Raw genomic sequence first — 18405 nt, forward strand, 5'->3', positions numbered from 1 at the left:
AAATAGTTAAAATAATTTTTGTATGGTACATGAAAATTGGTTAAACACATATCCTCGTGTTTAGATTTGAAAAGATTGAACATTTGTTATGAATTGATATTCTTGTTAAGTAATATTATAAATAATTTGTTAACACAACTATTTTAATATTACACTTGGGTTGAAAATTCATAAATCAAAGGAATACTTGAACTTAGTCTAATTTAATCAACCATAGGTGGATTATGTGTTGTTCATGTAATCTTTCCGACCGGTTGTTAGATTTGAGTTTCGTAATTGAATGATAATCTATATCTTTAAATTTCAACATAAAGGTTCACTTACATTATAGTATGATTTGAGGTGATTAGTTTGTATAATTCATACTTATTTTTTCCAAAAAATCATTTGGATGGTTATCTATAACTAGAAACTATTCTTTTTTAAAACAAAATAGTGAATTTATCATATATTTAAGTTTACCATCATTAGGAGTCAAGTGGATTCTAAGTTAAGGTGATAGCTTCTTAATTCTTGTTTATCTCCATTATCGTGTTACTTGCTTTAATTTATTGTTACGAGTTTTTCTAAAAATTAGTCTTAAAAACAAATCAATTAAGCTCATTTCTCACGGTTATTATATTTGCAAATGTTTGATATTAAAATTTACGTGTCCATGGATTGATACCCGGTTCTCTCCGTTACTATATTACCACACGACGGGAACACTTGCCTTTTGTGTGTGTGGTCAAGTCTAGGTGAAAACCATTTTTAAAACCCGACAAAGTGTGATAAATCTTTAATAAAAAATATATATATCTCACACCACATCAGATCCTCAGTACTTATTATTTACTAACGATTGTTTCTCATGTGTAGCCTTGTATTTAACAGGTGTAATGACTATAAGACGTGGTCTACCTATTTTTTAGCTACCGGACTTATTCAACACGTGGTTAAAAGGAATGGGAGCAACTAGTGGAAGAGTGGCACAAAAGTAGGAGTGTTTGTTAGCTTTTATTTTTGTTTATAAATAAGATCATGATCAATTAGGAAAACACACAACACAATACACGTTCAACATCAATACTCAGAGCAAAACACAGCAATTACCACATACACACTTAGCATTCTTGTACACATTGATCATATTCTCAACACCTTGTAACATCCTTTTTGAGATTAATAAAGTGGTGATTGACAATTTTCATCACCCGAGGTTTTTAGCCGGCGATCCTCTAAAGATCAAGGGCTTTTCCTCGTATAAATCCTTGTGTTTGTGTTTGCAACCGAATCACAATCGTTATAATCAACTTAGCACTAAACCTCACCTAACGAATTTAGTTATTTTATCCTTTGTTGATTTTTTACCAAAACAACTACCCTAAAACGACTTAAATAATAGACAACACTTCTCTCAGCTATCCTAACTCTCCCTCTCTCCTCTCCACACATAGGCAACCATCAGGTACTAGTTAAACATATGACACTCTCTCTAACTACTCTTAAACAATAGGGGTGATGTACCTTATGGGGGTACCTACCTGATTTATGGTTGCCGATGGTACCCACCCCTCTCCCCCTAATTATTTGATTTATATATTTATTTAATTATTTTTGAGTGAAAGGCTAAATTTGAATATGTTTTCAGGCTTTGAAATGGTTTGGTCGACGACCCTGCTACACACTACGCATTATCTTCGTAAAACATTATCATATTTCGCTTTATTGATTAGAGAACACATTTCTTGTATGTTAAAGCAACGACCTTAGTGGGACTTTCAATCGCCTTTACAAAGTGTAACTCGTTTAGCATGATCTAATTAGGGGTGTTCTTCGGGTACGCTTTTCAGGTCGGGTTCTTCGGGTTTCAAAGTTTTAAATCTTAACTCGAAACCCAACCCAAATCTTTCATGGATTTTTCGAGTTCGGGTAATTCGAGTTCAAGTATCTTAGAAAACAAAACAAAAACAAAAAAAAATAAAAAACTTTAATGCTAAAATTAAAACAACATATTCTTCTTTGCTCGTAACACAAATAATCAAATAAAAAACCAACATAACTTGATAAAAAAAATTCAAAAGAAGAATAAAACTAAGTAACTAACTCAAACCATAATCTTCTTCAATCGGACGTGATTTGGTTGTTCGATTACGGTTGTTATTAGTAATAAATGGAAAACATAAACTAACAATAAGCAATTGATCCATAACAGTTGAAATGACAACAATTGATTAGGGTTAGATTTTGATAACTATAGTGGCTAAGACTAAGCCTATTATACCTAAAAATATATTTAATTACAAAACTAAAAGTTTATTTGGGTTGACCCGAAACTTATAAATCAAACCCGAAAACCAACCCAAATTACTTCGGTTTGGGTTCGGGTTAGTTTTTTCTCGGGTTCACGGCTCGAGAAAAAATGATTATAGTTTTGTCTATGGATAAAATTAGAATAAATAGGAAAGGACTCCATAAAATAAATTAGTCTATAATTTAACGCATAGTCATTTTTTTTAGCTTTGTTCCTGAAAAAAAATCATTTGTACTCATAACTCAAGTTCAAGAATTCTAAAATATCTTTAAAATATCTTAAAGATGTTCATATTTTTATTTTTTTGAGTGGTCTTTAACCCCCCCCCCCCTTTTTCGTCTCGTTTAAAATAGATTTGGATTCTGTATTTGGATCTGTGAGACAATTGAAGTGGCGTTTCCTTGTTCTGGGATCCTTTATCTTGGTTTTAAATCATTGGGTTTAGACATTACTTCGGTGCTTCTTAATCCTTTCAAAATGGTAGCAACATACCCCTTTTTGTGATTTCTTTCTATTAAAGAATCATACCGATGGTTTATTCGTGCGCGATACACCGTGAATCGAAAAGTTTTAGCCGTTCCAACAAAAATTTTGGGATTTAAAATTTGCTCGAATCGGATCCTTTCGATTTCTATTTCTATATCGAAGATATACTTACGAAGTTGTTCCAATTTATTGATTGGCATTAACCCTAGATCGTTGCCCCTGAGAAATTAATCAATAATAAACAGGTTTATATAAAAAGAATGCTATAAATATTCCGAAAGAGGCTATACTGACTGAAAAAACTGCATCTTTACAAAATTCATACCAATCTATTGAATTGTTTGAATTTTTATGTAAAAGATTTATAGACGGGGTTAACCATTTGGATAATATATCCACATCTTGATTGAAAGGAATTCCTAAGAATCCAACAAACAAAGTAAATAGAATTAATATAAGTATTGGGAATAACATCGTATTATCGGATTCATAAGGATAAAAAGAAGTCTTGGTATTGCCAAAATTCGAAATAGAAAGAAAGAGTTGGATTAGATTTCTTACACTTTCATCAATTTTACATGCTTTATTTGAAAAAAAAGGACGTCCATTCTTCTTCATTTTTAACAATTTTACCAAACGAAAGTTTTTGTTACTTATTTTTGAACCTTCTTTACCCCATAGAGATATTGAATCCAAGGGGGTATTCCTTTTTCCACTGTAATTTTGAAAATGAACGTTTCGGGTTCGGGTTAGTTCGGATTCGAGTACGGTTTTTCTCGGGTTGGATTTCGGGTTCGGGTAAAAGTGACAGCCCTAGATCTAATGATATTGTTGTGTGATTGTTTTCTTGATTCTTCATGCAGTGTGTCCATATCTCAAAGCATTCCTTTTTTATGGTGTAGTGTATGATGGAACATTGTTATCGGCCTATAACACAATGAGAAAAAAGGAAAAATTCAAGTTTCATTTTTTATTAACATAATGACCCTTAGCAGGATCTGAAAATTTGTGATGTTTGTACAATTAAAGAAAGTTAAACAGTGAGGTTTGTACAATTAAATAAGGTTTGAATTAAAAGACTTTGGGTAGTATAATTGTATAACAACTTTGGTTTGATGCGACCAAGACGATTGCGTGAGTTATCACCGAGTTAGAAATTGTTGAATCAACTGCTCCTCTAGAATTGCGGTGTAAATCTGTTCGTTCGTTACTTAATATTTTCATTATTTGTCTTCACTCTCCCTCTCTCAAATCACACCGGTTCTGATCTTCATTCGTGTTCGAGCTTTGTCGAGACATAGATGAACACGATTGCTTCCGATGAAAAGTAGTAATCGGTTGTCCATTTTCATCAAGAATTACGTGATCTTCATCCTCATCCGGGATTCGACATTTCCCCCCGAGAATGATCGTTTTTGACAAAAGCGAATCGCTGCGGGTCATTTTATCATTTTCAAATACTAGATCATTACAATTCTCATCATTCTTCAACACTTTCTTTAACCCTTTCCATCTGCCTGATAATCTCATGCTCAAACTTGATGTCAGTTTTGCACCTTGAGATTTACTCGAGCTTCCCCCCACATGGTAAGAAGCCGACTTTATGCTGACCAATCGTGGCGGTGGTGGAAGTTCTTTAATTTCCTTTGGTACAGGAGAATCGTCGTTCTCATCTTTAATTGTTGTTGTTGAGACCAAAAAATCGGTATGATCGATTGCTTTGGTCGTCTGAATATTCAATGAATGTGATCGTTTATGTTTATTTTTCTTTTTACCGCACAAAAACAAGTGCATTGCAATAGTAGCAGCGATGAAAGCAAACGAGCCAAGAACCTTGTGTGGTGGTTTGAAATGTTAAATGATAATTTGGTTTCAGAAAAGACTCGGATAACCAGGACTGGAAATTGTTTTACTGGATGCTGTTTCAAAATTGTGTTTTTGAGCTAAATAAATTGCTTGAATTGTGGATGAAAGGAGTGGACAACAAAGAAAGCTTCTTCAACCCACATTTTATGATATTATTTTTAGAAAAAAACATTGATGTAGTGTTAGATACAGCCGTGGATGACGATATTTATAATAGGGCGTAAAACTATTTATAACATCGTGTAAAAACTATTTACAACAGTGCCAGAAGACAAAAAAACAATGTTGTCACAACTCACAACCAGACCAGAGTGGCTGGTCTGACAAGGAACTAGGTAAGAGACCAGTCCGGACGTTCGGTTAAGAGCAAACCGTCGTGTATTTTTATTTTTAATTTTTTTTCCTTAAAACACATCTTTATTATTACATTAAGCCCCATATTTTATCAACTTAAGTTTTCATTTATTACTAAAACTGCAAATCAACACTAAAACATGTTCTGCCGGCCCGCTTAGACCCACAAGAAAGTTAGAGCATACGGTTCAAAACAGCATAACTTTGTATTACATCATTTATCTTAGACAACAATGCAGTTAAAGCCAACATGAAGCTCAACACAAACAGTTACTACCTTAAACCACAAAACATTAAAATCTTTAACCCTACACTGAACCGACAATTTATAAATAACAAAAGATGAGACATTACAAACCTTCGTTCGTGATTCATCAATTCTGCCAACAAAGATTACGCCTACCTTCTTGCAATATCTCAAATGCCAATTTATATCTTTCAATAGACGCTGCACCCGCATCAATATAACTATGAGCTTCTTCTCTTAAACTCCACATCATCAACGCCTTAAAATCCTGGGACCCACCACCCGACTCAGCATCACGAAGAATCCCATATTTAGCATTTTTAGTCCACCTGTGCAAAATATAGCGAGACGGGATTTCTCTTATGTTCATTATTTGAAAAACCTTTAACGCATGCCGACACAATATACCCTCAAACTCAAACATCCTGCAACTGCAACTTATGTTAAGATTCGAAGCGTTAAATGCAACCGTGTTTCGTTCATCCCCGTTCCCACATCTTTGGACTAAGTATCTGCTTATTGCACCCTCGATGTTGATTTTGATCCCGACATAACTGTAACTTTCTAGAAGTTCCTTTTGGAAGACTTTAAACACGTTTATCGTGTAAAGGCGTCTGCATTGTTCTTCCAACGGGTCTTTTGTATGAAGAACGGTTTGCAAGTTAAACGAGTTGAAATCTTCTTTTCTTTCTTCTTCACGGTTATGCTCGATAGCTTTCTCGTATCTCATAACAAATTCGTTTAATTGGACTTGTGGCGTTAAAAGCGTTCCAAAGTATGATTTCATGGTTCCGTCAACTGGGATGCCAGCGAAAAACGTGCCACGTATGTATAACGGAACCCAGCTTTTTCTCATTTTGTACATGTCTTTTAACCATGTGTTATCTTTTAAGTTATATTTTGTGATGAGAACACTCCAAGCGGAATCGAATTCACTCGCGGTTTGACTCTGTGAAATACACGTTTCGTATTCGAATTTGAATTCTTCCATGGAACGTAATGCCCCTAGGTTTTCGTGCTCTTTAGCAAGTATCTGCCATATGGAAAACCTGTGATGGATTCCGGGGAAAACGTGTGCAATCGCGTTTTGAATGGGTTTGTCTTGATCCGCAATTATGGAAACAGGTCGTTTTCCCGACATGGCCCGAACCCATGCTTGGAAAACCCATGTAAATGATTCTTCTGACTCGTCTGAGATTAAAGCACATCCTAGAAGCACGGGTTGTCGATGGTGGTTAACGCCAATAAACGAAGTGAAAGGGACCGTGTAACTCGATCGCCTGTATGACGTGTCGAAAACGATTGAATCACCAAATTGAGTGCACAAGAATCTCGACCGTCCATCAGCCCAGAAAACGCTCATGCATCTTCCGTTATCGACTTCAAGTGCGTAAAAGAAACCAGTATCTTCGGCTTGACGGGTTTGGAAATATTCAAGAAGCACGTTATACCACCGCGAACCAATTGCGGTTCCTCTATCTCGTTGGACTAAACTAAGACCACCATTTGTTTCAAGTAAATCCAAATTTTCCAACCCGTTAGTTAATTCCTCCTTAAACGGCTTTTCATTTTTCTGATTTGTGTCTTCGGGTGAACCGAGTTCATGATTGTGTTCTTTTGATAAACGGTCAACAACCCATCGACCTGTTTCTTGTCTTTGTATTCTCATGTAGGCCCCACACCCAACTCTTGACGGGTGTTGATGGCCTTCTTTGGAGCACACGAATCTTCTAGAAGTAATCGACCCGTCGTTTTTCGAACGAAATAACTGACCAATTCGGACTTTAAAACCCATGCTAGCCGCATACGTGTGGTAAAACTTGTACGCTTCGTTAGCGGAACCGAACTCAAGACCTTTGCACGGTTCACCTCTCGGTGCATGTTCGAGTTCGACCCGTTTGATCCGTTTAAGATCAATAGCACCCGACAGGCCATCATCTTCAAGTGATCTGATTCCAGTTCTAGATGACACGTTTGATGTCGGTTTTGGGGTGGGCACGGTTTTTCTTTGAATAATCGGGGGACGTATTTCACCTGAGATATCGAGTTCATGATTGTGCTCGGTTTTTATGTTGGCTAAAACCCATTTTCCAGATTCACCCTTTTGTACTCTTATGAAAGCGGGACAACCGGTTCTTAAAGGGGTCTGAAACCCTTCTCGTGAACAAACATATCTTCGTGAAATGACTGACCCGTCAACTCTTGATCTGTAGAGTTGACCGATTCTGATTTTGAATCCGGCTTGAGTTCCATAATAAGTATAGAATTCTTGGGCTGCTTCTGCTGAGTCAAATTCTAAGCCAACATACGGCTCCATTCTAGAATCTTCTCCATCTCCATTAGGTTTAAAAACTGCAGGCGCCGGTTTTGCTCTTACTGTCATGGTGTTGCCTTGAGCTTGCCTATTCATATCAGATCCTGAAACAAATAATAGTGGAAATTATAGGACATGTATTAGAGCTGTACAATATATTAACCACATGAAAATATGCGTATATATTTTATATTGAAATGTTCCCAATAGGATGAAGCATTCATATAGGTTATTATCAAACAGTTGTGCAAATATATAGAATGAATATATATGATGCTGGCCACATTTTCTTACTTAGTCATGCAAAAATTTAGCCAGGATTTTACTTTAAACACCTTAATTCAAATTTTGATGGATGTTTCTATTTAAAGTTCCAAAAGTTGGAAAATATAGATATTGAAAATGTAAATTTGGCTCACATGCGGCTTCTTGCAGATTATCAATCTTGCATTTAATCCATTGAGGATCTTAAACTTAATAGAGAATCATCACTTAACAATTATCAACCTCCAAAAAGGTCACTTTCTATAATGCTTTAGAAATTTCAACACGTATGGTCAACTACTGAGGTGACAGTTTATTAAACTCAAGTCAACTCCAAGATCCAAAAACAGTTATAATTTAACCAAGCATGCCATCTGTGAGCTAAACACACATCACCATCATCTGTAAGTCTGTAACACTGTCGTTGATACTCGTGCTCGCTTCTAAGGCCCACACATTGTGGTAACTCACATAATAATGTTAACAAGATTTTGGGATATAGGTTCGATCACCCTCTTAAAGAAGGTACAATACAGAAAACATAGATTTGTATTTAAATGTGTTCAAACTTCAAAGTAAGTAAGGTGTATTGTACTCTCAATTAAGTAATGCCGTAATGATAAAGCAAGAGCAATGGTCAATGGCTATAACATCATGCGACAAGCATTATACATTATCAAAAAAAAAAAAAGAGTTAACTATCAGGCGTCTCGTTTATCTTTTTCACTTAACTTACATAAACTCAACCCAGATCATTAAAGCCCTTATCAAATCATCACCATGTATGACACTAATAGATACCAGAAATCTAAAGTACTGAAATTAAGATAAATAGCTACATTAGAGATAGGCCTAATTTTAATTAACATAAACATCGGCATTTTAGAAATGAACAGAACCCTAAACATTCTGCAACACTATTCCTATTTCTGCAAAGCATTTGTTTAAGCGGGAACTTGAATAACCGGGTTCGTATCAAACACACATTAGTCAAAACTAATGAACTTTTAAAGTCCCCGTCGGTTACAAAAACCTATCGAGCCATTTCCCATAAGATTAACAAGAAACTTAAGCCTCGTAAGAGAACGAAAAGCTAAACTGGTAACAGTAATATCATCAAACAGTTTCACCATTTTTCGAAACAAAGGAGTTAACAAACTAAACAATAACACAAAAATATCTGTTCTTTAACAATTTGCAGATTACAGTGACAATTTTAGTTTTATAAACTGTAATATTATATGCCATTAGGGTTGGTTTACTTTTCAACTTCAGCAATTATACCCAATTTTAAAACAAAAATTAGTGCTTTAATAAGAAACTCTTAAGACAACACAAAAAAAAACCCTAAATTTGCAAAAACAAACACATAAACAGCTAGAAACACAAAAAAAGCATCAAATGCAGCAATTTGACAAATGAATGAAAACCTAGGGTTTACTGACCTTTGCATATCGGTAGCAAGCATCAATCGTCACTGGTGGTAGTTGTGACGGTGAGAAGACGAAGGAAATTGAAGCAGAATCTGTGCATATTTGCAGGCGAATTGATGTGAACAAGTGTTTGTGATGTAGGAATTGAACTGAATTGAATTATTATTAATTTGAGTGTGGAGAGTGCGGGTATATTTGGGGGTGTTCTTCGTCTTTGCGGTGGGATCGTTGGATTAAGGAGCTGATGATGTTATCATATCCCTTGATTATTATAAGCCTATTATATTAATTGTAGAAATGGGTCGGTTTTTTATTAATCTTCACAATTTTTTTTCTTCAAACTAATATACGTCAAAGATAAATAATTATTCACTTTTTCATTTATGTTATAACTATAATATGATTAAATCATTTACTTCTCTTTTAAACTCTATTTATATCTATCTATCTATAATATATATAAACGAAAACATAAAAATCTTACGTGTCACGATGTGGTCGCTCCCCCTTTTTTTGGAGTCACCAAATTTGCTTGATTTTTAAATGAAGGCTTCTCATGCATTTGACCCGATTTATGGGTATGGGTTTTACCAAACCCAGATATTCCTTAAACGAGTTATAACATCTCATTAAATTAAAAATTACTTTCACCAAATTATTAATGTGAAAATCCTATAAAGTAGGATATACTATTAATTATTATATGATTTTTTTAAAAGATATTATTTATAATTAAAAAACAATTTTATAGTAAAAAAAATAAGTGGGTCTTGTGTCTCATCAAACCTAGATAACTTTTAAACCAGGTTATAACATCTTAGTTATTTGTAAAACTCTTTTATCATCAAACTTTAAGTATATTATAAATTTCCTGACAATAAATAAAATTAAACTAAAAAAAAATATATGAGTATTATAAACGAGTAATGTAAAACAGCCCCCGTAATACAGGGGACAAAAACTAGTTATATCTATATATTTTTATAAAAATAAATATTTACATATTATACTACTATACATTGTTAGAATATATTTCACAGCGTACTTGATGAAATCCAAAGATAAATAACAAACCATGTTTGTTAAATATTGAAAAGAATATAATTTTAAATATTATTAACATATTATATTATGTACATTGTTGAAGATTGTAAATAAAAAACAAAAAAAAAAAAACCTAATATGCTTTTAGTTTAAAAAGTAATTTTTTTAAACATTAATTTATAAATATATGTTTAAAAGTCGATCTATTTTTTAAAAATTCATTTATCTATTGGTATTTTTGTACTATAAGTTTATAAATTATAGTTATGTAATTTAAATCTATCTATTTACTTTTTCGGTTAATGTAGTAAACTATACATATATATGTATTAAATTGTAAGGATAATATATACCAATCCCTTTCAAATATAATAAAGTTTATCATATTTAATTTTTTGAGTTTTTTTATCAAGGATTACTTCGGGTTTTTTGTGAAACTTAAATTTGATTGTTATGGGTTAAAAGTTGGTAAATAGATAGTTTGGTACAAATTAACTAAATTTGACTCAAATTTGTTACGGGTAAAAAAGAGATAATCAGAATATTTTAAAAAATTTGAGAATGCAAATAGATTTAGCGTTAAACTTGTACATGTTCAAAGTTTTGACTTGAAAATGTAAAATAAATGAAAGTTAGAATTTTAAATGTGATTGGGTTTCGAATTTATTTTTAAGGACATTTTTGTAAATAGTCAAAAGATTCGGGAGTTTGAACATTGAGTTTTTTTTTCCATGACTATTAAAATTTAAGAAAAAATGACAAACACTTCTGATATGCCACCTCCAAGCCTATCAATGCTTCTAACTTTTATCAAATTAGAAATATTTGTATTAGCATTAACTTTTCCTTAAATAGTGATCAAAATGTTATATTTGAAGCATGCCGTACAAAATTATGCTCAAGTGAAGCAGAAAATTCACAAAATTAAATGGGTTAACCTGTTTTTTTTTGTCAATTGGCAAAGTCGATAAGCCCCTAAAATTATCAAAAAAAATTTCATGATGTGGCTCAAAACTATTATTATATGATAAGTATTTTCCGAAATTGGCTCATACCCAGATTTTCTTTCAATTATACATATATGATACTCAAAATAAATTTTCAGTGGATGGAGTGTTCTTGGGTGTTTCATGTGCATTATTATTTTTTTATTAAGTTCATTTTTTTTAAAAAGCATTTTGTGATATAAATAAAATCAATTTATGTATAATGATACATATATAAATGTAATACATTTTTCTATATACATTATGTATTGTTCTATTTGTAACTTAATTATTCAAATAATCACGTGTTTTACACGGGCTCTAAAACTAGTTATTGTTTATAATAATCATTTAATATTTTTCTAAGAATGGAGCAATTTTACGTTAACCGGTTGAAACTAGAACGTTCGGTCATCAATCATCACAGGAAGTGTAAGAATATATATTGTCACTTAAATAATTTGATTAAAAGAAGTAGTTGGGATCCGTTACAAATAAAATTAATCTGGTAAGTATACAAATAATTAGTGTAATTACAGTTTTAAATTATATTAGTTATGTTATAAAAATAAAATATAATAATAATAATTCTAGTTCAAAGTTATAGAGTAATAATAATTACATTGGTATTACCATAATTATTCTAGTTAGTTGTGCAGTTCTCATGATAAAAGTCATTTGTTGAAATTTGACTCGGGGCACTTTAAACTTTCTCAAATAAGACAATCTTTCTCTAACGAACGAAGAAATAACTTTGCATACTCATGACACGAGTACGTATCTATTTGGAAGTTTTTACTTTTACATCTTGTATTTTAATAATTCGAAATATGACTAACTTGTTGATAATAGTTAGTGTGACAATCGTCAATTTCGGGTCCGATTTGTATTCGTTTTGTAATCGTTTATTATGTAAACCGACCTGTTTTGTAAACCGAAACCCTCGATATAATCAAAATGATGGATTTTATGTTACAATATTGTTTTACACTTGTTAGGTCTCTAAAACATCATTTTCGGTCCTTAAAACGCCTTAAAACGCTTAAAATGAACTTCAGGGACCATTTATGTCATTTTTGAAAGTTTGAAGCATGATGGCCACCCACCCCATAGCGTGGTGCGATGGGGGGAGCCTTATACCCATCACATGGCACGATGGTGGCATCAGACAGGTCTGCCTTTTGTGTTTTCTTCTTGGTTCCTTTATCCAAAATCCGTTTTTTACCCCTAAATCACCTGTTTAACCCTCCAAACCTTGTCCTATAAATACAAGAACCTTTCCTACATCCATCCCTGCTCTCATTTCATTTTCTTACTCAAATTCAAGAGTCTTTAAGCTTGTTGTTCTTTGTTCTTGAAGGTTTGACTTTCAAAAGTCAAACTGATCAAGTTTTGCATTTTAATTTGTTTGCTTAGTCTTAATTAATACTTGAAGCTTATAGCACAACATATATATAATATACACCCCTTGTTACCTTTGGTGGTCACTTCCCCGGTCTCGGTCGGTGGAGTGTCGGGCCTCGTAAGGCAATGCTACATGGAGACCTTTCGTGGTCCTTGATATATATAGAATTATATAACTTGTTTATGCTTATTAACCATGCTTAACTTTTGCTCATTTTATTTTGTATATCATATTTATGAAGTTCCATGGTTATGGGTTTGTAGAGACTAGCCTCGGTCTAACTGTAAATAGCTCTAAACCGTAAACCGAATTTTGTTTACTATTTTTGTTAAATAATTGATTAAAACATGCTTATTGTTAGATTTAAGTGTCTAAAATCATTTTTATAAGTTTTATAGTTATGGGTTTGTAGAATCTTACATCGGTCTTAACCCGAAACAAGATCCGAACCGAAAATCGAACTTTCGTTTAAAGACTTTATTGTTAACTTTTTGGTTGTAAAACTTAAATATCATCATTTATACATAATTATACAAGTTCTTTGATATTTGGGCATGTGAAAACCATCCATGAACTTATTGGGAGATGGAAACCGAACCGAACCGAACTAAACCGATTTTCACTCGCTTAAGACACACAAATGTGTTTTTAGCTATCAAGACTTGTATAAAAATCTTTATAAATACTTTACAAACTGATTTTAAATATTTTCTTAAAGTACTTGGAAAGTTGGATCGAACTTGATCTCATAACAAAGTTTGGACCGACAAAACCGAACACTCGCTTAACAAAGTTTGCATCTCTATAAGTAGCACACACTTCACCATCAACAGTACGAATATCTTCAAAGCACATAGGGTCTCTAACCTTGTTTAACAAAATTCTTAGATAGTATGCTTCATTAAAAGCTGGAGGAACATGATGAACACGACCAATAGAGAAACCTCGTTTATGTAGGTCCCATTGTCGTTCATCTTGTTTCCAAGCAAATTTTTTTGGAAACTCAATGTAAGTTAGTGTTTGAGAAAGACCATATTTCTCATTACACTCCATCCAAGCAGTGAATCTTGAAGAACCAACAGTCGGCTTGTTTAAAACATCTTCCACATCATCATCATCTACGAACACAACTGTTTGTTGTCCAGGTAAATGAAACGGAAGCCGGGTAACAGAAGGAACTCTATAACGGACGTCAAAAGAAAAAATTCTTCATGCAGCCTCACATGCAGATAGATATCTACAATTATAAAACGCCTTAGCTTCGTCTACCACTTCATTTTGATTGTCAGTCTTTTCTTGTACAAGTGATATAGTAGCACGATCCGGGCCTTTATTAATGTACTTAAACAAATACTTTATAGAACCCTCTTGATCACACCATTCAACATTGATATGAGCCTGATATTGTTTTTAACAATTTCTTGTTATATGGAACAACATGTTTGTTGTCTAAATTGACCACAGACTTCACAACAACATTACCCAAATCTCTTCTTCGATAAATAGGAAACCCATTATAATCAATTGACGTCTCATTCTGAATTTTTTTGGGAATTTTTTAGAACATGAGTTATCGACCATGCAAGAGCATTTATGGTTAGCAACACCACAAAGACCATGCATCATGTGGTCGCTTACAAGCGAATAAAACTCCAGGTCTTCATTCTTATCTGGAATTTGGCTGAGATAAATTTTTCTATATTCTCCGGATTATAAATTTTGTGATCAGAATGCAAAAACAGGCATATATTTGCATGGGGCAATCCACGTTTCTAAAATTCAATTGTGTAAACAACTGCACATGACAAGTAGTAGTAGTAGATTATATAAGTTATTGAATACCAATATAATATATGTTAACGATATATGGTATACTAACATACTTTTGACAATGGTAATGAATATTAACATTTTAAAAATTATGATAATGAACTAAAACCACACAATTACCTGCTTGAGGCTTTCCAAACAAAGCTCTATCCTTCAAGTCTTTCATTAACGAATCAAGCTTCATTTTGAAAAACCTACACAATATATCTGGCCTGTATTTGGAATTGCGGTTTTTCTTTTGTAAAAATCGTTTGATTTCGGGCCGGTTTGGGTGTAGACCCGTGTTACACACAGGTGGAAAAACATGTCAACAAACATGATAAATTTAAACAACAAATTAAGCAACACAAAAGTTCTTCAACTTTCAGACCAAAACGTTAACCATTTACAATGTCTAGATATTAAAAGTTTAAAGTTACAATAAGTTAGTGTACACCAAACCACCCAAAAAATCAACAAAAGACCTAAACATGTTCTTTCATATTAAACCGCCATCAACTTCTTTAAATATTCTAAAACTCATTTTGCTTCACCACCTGAAACTTTAAAAAACCAATATCATCCAAATTAAATATACCATTAATATAATAACATATTTAATAATGAAATCTCATGTTACACACGGATGAAAGTTATAATAAAAGTAAAAAAATATTACATGTAATATGTAAATTGAGTTATATTATATAATTAGTTTTATTTATGACTTTTATAATAAGTTTTGATATATTTATATACTATTAATTATAAATTATAATTTGCAAACCAAACCTTGGTGTTTGATTTATTTTAAAACAAAACATTCATACCGATATTATTATACATTTTATGTGTATAAAAATGATTTTTAGAAAAAAAAATGTTGTCACATATTAAAAAATGTCTTTCTATCTATAACGTTGGAAGAATTGGAGACGAAGACTCAAACAATAATAAACAATTTCAATATCTTTCAATGGCTAGTAACATGTGTATCATACGCGTGAAAATTGTATATAAATATATATAGCGACATTGATGATGATGATGATGATGATGATGATGATGATGATGATGATAATAATAATAAATTGGTAGTGTAATATTTATAAGAACAAATAATTTTACATTCATTAGAAGGTATTACAATGTTGTTTTTAGTAAAACAAAATAATGTACAAAGTAAATTGCCAACTTAAAACATCTTTCTAACTTAAACCATGAGGCCAAAAAGATATATCAGTAAATACTACATCATGATATATGAAGTCATAAAGTCTTATTTATTAAACAATCATCGAAATAGAAAGAAATGTGTTGTAATTTTTATACTTGCAAAGAAAACTAAAATCACCACAAAATCAAATTCAGTGTATTGTTAATAAGAGAAATAAAGGTACAAATACAATTCACAAGCTTATAAACAAATCATAAATCTTTATATACATCCTTGGAATGAAAGAATGAATTTTATGATAAGAATTAATAGAAGTTGTTTGACAAAATTATTACACGGTTTTTATTTATAGATGATTTAGATAAACTTTGTAAGGATGTGATAGAATTAATTATGATGTCAGTTTTTGTCTAAATCTGAATATTAAATTTGAATATTAACGTGTGTCAATTTTGGTTTAATTTGAATGTTCATATTTTGTCAAATTTGGTTACGAAATGATTTATATATGAAAAATGAATATGTCTTTTTAGTTAAAAAAATAGTATATCTTAAAAATAACTTGTGATGACACGAATTCATACCGAACAAATTTGATATTCTTTTAAAATTAAAACAACATGTTTCAAAATAATTAAAAAATATAAAAAAATGGTTAATTAGTCAACTTCAAAAAATTATGGAAATGTTTTTGATTTTTGAAGCATTATAATCGGGGGTTTAGTTTATGCATTATTTTTACATTTAGGCATAATAAAAATGGTCATATATAAAAGAATGGAAAGTTTGTTGAGATTGAAGACTATGAAAATCTTTAAAATCTTGTATTTAATTTGTAAAATTCCGTATTTAATCGGGTTTAAATATGTTATGACTATTAACCATAAATTAAGCAATTATAGTGACTATTTAAAATTTAAATATAAATTCAAAATGATTTATCTCAAATTCCGTATTTAAGCAACGCTTACTATATTTTCAGTAACCTTAAAATTAAAAGTAAGTTATAATAATGATTCTAATTTGAATTTCGAATAGAAAATTGAAATTATTAATTTGGGGGTTTATTTTTAGACATTAATTTTAACATTTATGCGTAATTAAAAATGGTCAAATATAAACAAATGAAAAGTTTGTTGACATTGAAGAGTATGGAAAACTTTAAAAGTTTGTTAGCATGTAATTAGTAAAATTCCGTATTTAATTGGAAATATATATGTTATGAATATTAATTATTTATTAGTTAAGAATAAATTAAGCAACAAAGATAATACTTATATTTTGGTTAAGCTATGTATTTAAAATCATTAATGCTGGAATTCGGTAATAATGCTGGAACATATTTTAGGCATCAAAAATGCTTTAATTTTATACGTACTTAATCTTGATTAATTATGTCATGAATATTAAGCAAAATTTAAGAAACAAAGACTTGTATTTTAAGTAAGATTTTAAAGAAAAATTAAATGACTATCTTCATTTGAAATTTAAATATCAATTGAAGTCATTAATTTGTATTTTAAAAGGTAATTCTGTAATAAAGCTGGAAAATGTTTTATGTAAAAAGCATATTAAAAAAATAATGACAAACATGTTTAAAATTGATAGAAATTTTATATAACATCCACGCATATTAACAATCAGAACATGTTTACAATTAGTAGAAATTTTTAATAACATCCACACTCATTTGAAACAATTTGCTAATTCACAATCTTGGACCATCAGAAGCTGAAATGAGTAAAATTAAATTAATGTTACATAATAATTTTATAATTTATATATACTAAATTAAAAATTTAAAACACATATTTTGGTTTAGCAAGAACTAACAGTGGATTTAACCGGAATATGTAAGACAATAATTCTAATGACCACCTAAATCAACCATATCTAAGAGAATAATTGTAAATAGCACCTAAATCAGTTTAGGAATGCAAGGCTTCCTTACATAGGCTTGCATTCTGTTGCCCTGCAAATTATTATTAAGATTAGTAAAAAGTTGTATGAATAATATAGTAAATTAATGAATGTGTTAACAATACCATTTCGTCTTGAACAATCATTTCGATGGACCAATCTTGCCCGGGCTTTGAGTTGTCCTTCAGCCGCCAAAGTTTCAAAATACGGACCTTTAGGATACACTCACTGTTAAGAACATCAAGTTGGTTCAACATGGTGATATTTGTTGGCTCCATCTTGCTAGAAAAATTTAACAAAAACACAAAAAAATTAAAATTAAATAACAATAACACTTTTAAGCCTCAAAAATGAAATATGAAAATGGAAGATATATAAACAACAAAAACTAAAAACCTTGTCACAAAGCTACTCGTTTTTACTAAAGAGGCTTTGATGGTGTAAGAATTAGCCTATCAAATGTATATATTTATACGAAATGAATTAGGGTAGAGAAAATTATAGAAGGAATGTATAAATGTAGTTGATTAGAAACATAAATTTAGGAAATTTCAAAAATTTTCAAAAAAATTATAGTAAGAAGGAATAGAATTGATATCGTAATTACTAGATTTTCAAATAATATGCAATCTTACATAATTAGATTCGAAATACAAATAATATATTTCCAAATTTTTGAAAATGGTAGTTCTGTAAAATGCAACGTTATATAATGTAAAAATGTAAGTTACTAATTATATAGTATGTATTGTAATTCATATAAGATGTGAAAATAAAAATTTACTAATTAAGTTATATATATGTAGC

General features: G+C 31.3%; 1 pseudogene across 1 annotated transcript; it reads right to left on the bottom strand.

Annotated features, from left to right (window-relative positions):
- Window positions 1–4695: 4695 nt before the first annotated feature.
- On the bottom strand, window positions 4696–9383 carry LOC143613632 (protein FAR1-RELATED SEQUENCE 7 pseudogene; annotated as a pseudogene). Its single transcript, XR_013150161.1, has 2 exons — window positions 9270–9383; window positions 4696–7664 (listed from the first exon to the last, which is right to left on the bottom strand). The product of XR_013150161.1 is annotated as a protein FAR1-RELATED SEQUENCE 7 pseudogene (transcript).
- Between the last annotated feature and the right edge of the window lie 9022 nt (window positions 9384–18405).

The sequence above is a fragment of the Bidens hawaiensis genome, unplaced genomic scaffold, assembly GCF_021521415.1.
Source record: "Bidens hawaiensis isolate Kalapana, Puna unplaced genomic scaffold, B.hawaiensis_p1.1 tig00000237_1, whole genome shotgun sequence".
Taxonomy (NCBI): Eukaryota; Viridiplantae; Streptophyta; class Magnoliopsida; order Asterales; family Asteraceae; genus Bidens; species Bidens hawaiensis.